The sequence below is a fragment of the Micromys minutus genome (assembly GCF_963924665.1).
Source record: "Micromys minutus genome assembly, chromosome: 20".
NCBI classification, from domain to species: Eukaryota; Metazoa; Chordata; class Mammalia; order Rodentia; family Muridae; genus Micromys; species Micromys minutus.
Window position 1 is genome coordinate 13,644,439 of NC_137955.1, and position 6,028 is coordinate 13,650,466.

Sequence of the window (6,028 nt, forward strand, 5' to 3'; positions counted from 1 at the left end):
TTTTCAGGACGTCTGATGGCCCCATTGATAACAAGGATCATGGGAGCTGGCAAGATGTACTTCCTGGTCTGACGGGATTTCTCCCCCTTTCCTCTAATGTTCTACTTGTAAAGAATCCTCTTGTGTGTGTGTGTGTGTGTGTGTGTGTGTGTGTGTGTGTGTGTGTGTGTGTGTGTGCATCAGAATAATGCTTTCTGCCTTCGAGGCCATTTCAAACTTGAGATTTAGCAAAGTTCTGGAAGATGCCCTCCTTCACTGAGAAGATGGCATGCTATTTAGACTGACATTGGCTGGCAGGTTGGCCTCCAATCACCTAAGGTGACACTCTGTGTTATCTAATGGTCTGCAGGCTTTGGAGATGCATCAAGTATAGCATTTACTAGTTTATATTAGGGTTAGTCTTTGGAATAGACATGACAGAGAACCTTCTTCTGGTGGCACGTTCCAGGATGCAATGTGGACACTCAACACTTCATTTCTTTTCCAGAAGGGAGGTGTGGAGAGAGAGGTGTCAAGAGCAGCAATGGTAAAGAGTGGCCAGGATCCCATCCTGGCTGTGCCTGTGGCACCTGAGGCTGTGAAAGAGAAAGAATATGCTCAGCCTTCTACCCTGAGCAGAGCTGAGGAAAAACCCGTCCTACAGCACACAGAGGAGCCTTAAGATGCAGCTTCTGTGGGGTCTTCTTTTTGTGTTGTTTTGTTTGGGGGAGGTATTTTTGTCTTTAAAGCATCTGATTGTTAGATGGTTCAATGTTTCGATAGGCTGCTACTTTAGAATGCATTTTCACTCACTAGTAAATGCCTTGCCCTGCACTGCCTAGACCACCCAGGGTAGGCACGTTTCTGCTTCAGTACTAAACATCCCCCAAATCCCTTTGGTCAATGCATTTGGGCCCTTAGCCACCCATGTCTCACCCCGGCTGGCAGGATTGACTAGTATATAGTATAGATTCTGTCACAATCTGTTTTCCGTGGTGATCAGAGCAGAGGAAATGAGCTGAGTCATTATTTCCTCTCACACTGTGTACATGTTACTAATTTTAAGTGGGGAGTACAGAAATCCAGCCTCTTTGTCTTTTCAGAAAAGAGGGAATTACAATATTTATTAATGATCATAACAATGACCACACTAACCAAAACAGAGAGGGTCCCTGATTGAATAGAGAGGGAAACATGTTTTTAAGCACAGACAGCTATGGACTGGGCCACTGTCCCCTAACACCTGAGTGGACATGGTACACATGTAGAGGCTTCTCCAGTGTGGGCTCTTCTGTTCAGTTTGGCATGAGGGTTGTTGCTAGCTGGGAAGATGCCCTATGCTGCCACTGCCTCTTCCAAGAGAGCATCCATCCTTCTGCCATGAGGCAAAGTCGCTAATGGCACGAAATGATCATTGACTACTATTTACCTGGCAAAAGCAGACCTTTGATCTCTGTAGTTTACAGTTACATGGCTTTCAAAGGACTGTCTGTTAAAGGCTTCATCTCAGGCTTGCTGCTGTTAGAAACTGATAAACTCTCAAAGGAATGGGGTTTAATAGAAAGTCTTCTGGCCACTGGGGACCTTGAAGATAACTCTGGGAGCCTGGCTGTCCCTTCCTGTTCTTTGTATTGTCCCAGCCTGGATATGCACTCCCTGGCATGGTGTGCTACCTCCTATGACCAAACAGTAATGAGGGTAACTGACCAGGAACCACAAGTCTAAATAAGACTTTCTTCTTACAGCCAAGTACTGACATGTCAGTACAGTCATGGGAAGGGGGGGGATCACCAATTAGTGCTTTTCAAAGTCTCAAAGAATCTTTTCTTCTAAAATGAGTATTTGTTGTTTTCCCACATATGCCTCCCATCATTACTAGGCCTGCATCATTTATTTATACATGTAAACAAATTCTTTTATTTGATTTACTCTTGTGAACAGATGGGCCCAGTCATTCCCTGTCTCCCTCTTTCAGACACATAATTTGAGGCAGAAAAAAAAAATTAAGTAACTTGCCCCAAATCATGTAGCTAATAAACGGCAGAGCCAGGCTTAGCAAGTAGGTTTCATTTGCTTTCATGGCCCATACACAGAATGGCCAAGCTGTCATTTTCCTGGTCCACAAGTTCACGCTCATTTCATAGTGTGGTATGTCCTTCCTGACTTTTATGCACTCTGTCTGTCTGTCTAACAGACTAAGTAGAGCTACTGTCACTATTTCAGGAAGTTACAGCAACTCAGGACTTTATGTTAAACCATCAGGGCTGAGTGAAGTCATTGCTATTTATTTTCTCTGTGTTTTTTTAGTTCCCCATGGAAATCACCTGGCTTTACAGTGCTGTCACTGCTCCCAGTAAATCCGCAACTCCATTGTTCTTATCATCTTGGAATTAAGCCTGTATAAATAGATCTATGTGGCTCCAGATTATTTATTTCAACTCTACCAAAGCACAGCTTGACACTCAGTGTGACTTCAGAAAAGCTCACTAAGTAGCAGATTAGAAATGCCAAGCCTTCCAGGAAGACAAACATAATCATTCATTTTCCTTTGGCCCCTGTTCTTTGAAATTAACCCATGCCTGTCTCCCAGCAAATACTTCCTGGCACTTTGAAGGTGGTCTTGCAATAACTCTTTGGACTCCTTGACAACAGCTCCTTGGAAACAGAGTTGGAGTGGGGTAACTAAGAAAGCATCATACACATGACCTTAGCATAAAATATAATCCCCAAATGAACAGAATTTTTAAAAATTATTTATTTATTTTATATATACACTGTAGCTGTCTTCAGATAAGAAGAAGGCATCGGATCCTATTACAGATGGTTGTGAGCCACCATGTAGTTGCTGGGAATTGAACTTGGGACCTCTGGAAGAGCAGTCAACGCTCTTAACATCTGAGCCATCTCTCCAACCCCCAGAATTTTTAAAAGAACATGATAATATACCTTTGCATAGAGGACTAGTCTCAGTGTATTCAAGAAAAAATATTACTTAAAACCAAATAACTAAATTAGAATTGTGTGTTTCCTAGACATTAATGTGGAAATATTAGTTCATAATTATAGGAGAGAACTGTCAAACTTTGTAGCTCAGTGGAAGAGAGTTGGCCTAATGAATGACAAGAGGACATACCCTCCAAGGGATGGTTGAGGAGATGGTTTTAACTGTGGATGAGAAAGAGAACACCCAGAGGTGTCTGGGAGAGTTCAGATCAGGGGAAGAAAGCAGTAGACTAATCATGACCAGTAGACTGAACTGGGACAAGGGAGAAGCAGAGTGAGATAGAACTAAGGGAGGGGCAAGAGAGCCAAGGGGGAGGGAGAAAGAGGGAGTGGGGAGAAGAAGAGGGAAGAAGGAAGGAAGGGAGGGAGCACAGAGGAGACAGAGAGGACCAAGAGGACCAAGAGGGCTCATGGGTGAAAGAGCAAAGGTAATACAGGAATCGGAAGCTGGGGAAGGGAAGCCAAGTCCCCCGTGGACTGGGGCTTTAAGGCTGGAGGCAGGATGAGAGGAGCTGAGAGGACACAGTACTGAGTGAGCTGGAAGGCCTTGCTTGCACCACCGTTAGCCATTTCTCCCAAGTTTCTTTTGGCCTAACACCTAGCATGTGCAAGGCTCTCAGTTAGATCCCTAGTACACAGACGTGCACACTTGCTCACATGCGCGTGCACACACCTATAGCTTCTCAAAGCAGATGTCTTCCATCTTGACCTCTATTCTAACTTCTGTTTCCTTGGGTAATTTACCGGATTCCAGAACATCTTCAGAAGTCAAATCTGGGAACTTAGTTGAGTAAATTGTACGAAAAGCTAGAGAGTTTCCAGTCAGCGGGTCATAACACACCCAGCTGTGACTAGGGGGATAAAAGGAGTTTTCACACAGATGTATGAAAAACAGGAAATGAGATGCTGATCATTTAATCCCTGCTCTGAAGTTGTATTAATGGTGGAACGCCATTCAGTTGCTAGCTAGCAGTCTATAGGTTACAAAAAAAGCCAGCCAGACAGCTCAGAAGGATGGGGTATAATCGGACCAGTTGATACTGAGGGAAGAAGCTGAAGATTTGGGAGACTGAGACGGGAATGCAGATGCTGGACAGAGTGATTGTAATTGACCCCACATGAATGGTGGATGCAGGTATGATGGATAGCCTGCATCCCTGATGCACTGACAATGGACCACTGGAATCTGAAGAGTGAATGTAACCAGTTTTCAGGGTAAAAGCCTGGGTTCCAGTGGCACCAAAAAGCACTGTTTGGCCACCCATTTTGATGTGCCAGTTAAAGACACAAAATGTAAAGACTTTCCTCGGGTCTCCCTGATGACAGACGATTGATTTTGAAGGGAACAATGATATCATGCTTAGGTTTTGCCTTGTTAAGTAAAAACATTTCATCAGACGCAATTTACCTCAGGGCTTATGGAAACTGCAATACTTGGATGTGTGGTTCAGCACTACACTCAGAAAGGGACTCCCCCTGAAGGTTCATCGTGAGCCAAATACACCTCTATGAGTATTCCCCGGGGACCACTGTTTCTCCCTGTTACCCTGTGAGCCCAGTAACAGCTATGGCTCAGGTTAGTCAGTTTTTCTGTTCAAGGTAAGTATCCTGGTCTTGATATATATAGATAGCATTGCAACCCCATACACAATTAGCCTTTAGGAAGTGAATGTGTGTGCCTCTCCTTGACCCCTCTTGTATCTAAGAAATAAGCAGCAAATCTAGTCAAGAACCCAAGATAGGTAGGAAACATATGTTGTGTTTTCCCTGTGGTCTGTTTTTCCAGAATAAAGAGAATTGTTATAGTTTGGATATGACTTAAGCATGTCCCTAGGACGAGGCGGGAGGAAGGATACTCTCTTTAAAGGTAAAGCCTTTGAGATGTGACTGGACTGGTTAAGTCCCTGTGGATGAGTGGTCAGGGCATTGTAACAAGAGGGGAACATGAGCACACATGACACACACATACACATACACTTACACACATGCATGTACACAGGTACCCACACTCCTTGACTGCCAGTGAAAGGCTACCATGCAATGTGTCTCCTCTACGTCGGACATGTAGAGCTGAGAACCAAAATGAACTGCTTCGTGTGCTCACCCGGTTAGTGCTCCTGGGGATAGAGAATGGCCTAATTCAGAGAAACAAAGGTGGTACCTATGTCCGGGCAAGATGTAGATTCTTTCTACTCTGGATCCACACAAGTGGGTATGAACAGCTTTGGATTATTGGTTAGGAACTGGTGCAGCCGGTCACTATTGCATGGTACTAACACTCAGACATCGCCCCGTAGGCAGGAAGGCCACAGAGAGCCTAAGGCCAAGATCTAGGAAACTTCTTCCTTGAGATGGCATCTCACTCTGTAGTCTAGGCTAGCACTGAATTTGTTTTCCTTAGCCTACAAATGCAGGGACGGCAGCAAGTGCGACCACACTTAGCAAGGTCCTGGATTTGTCTCCTTTTTTAAAGTCGCTGGTTCTCTGGACTTAGCTGAACATGTTTCTGCTAAAAAACACAGATGATCTTGATGCATTTGTACATTTACTCATTGAACAAATATTTACTGACTGCTTGGCTCTGCAGGAAAAAAAAAAGAGTGCACAGAGAAATAGAAGCCGTTGATAAGGGTGAGTAATAGTGGACTTTCTTAAACTTACTAGAGAAAAAGGTCACTTCATTATTAATTTTTCTCTGGATTCCATTTTGTGATTTGAGACCAAAAACAATACTTTTAATAAAACCAACAATTACGTCTCAAAATTGCTTCTCTGTTTTTCTTCTCCAGGTCTCAGCCACAGGCTCTTCTGGTAAGACTGTAGTGTAACTGGGCCCACTGACATGCAGCTGTAATTCTAGGACTTGCTAGGCAAAGACAAAAGGCTGAAGGGTTTGTGGTAATCCCTGGCTACCGAGAGATGGGGGCCAGTCTACGTTCCGTGGGACCCTGTCCCAGAAAACAAAACAAAGACCATAATTTAGGACTGATGGTTCAGGCTGGTAATTCAAGACCTCTGGAAGCTAAAACAGGAGGGTTAACTAGTC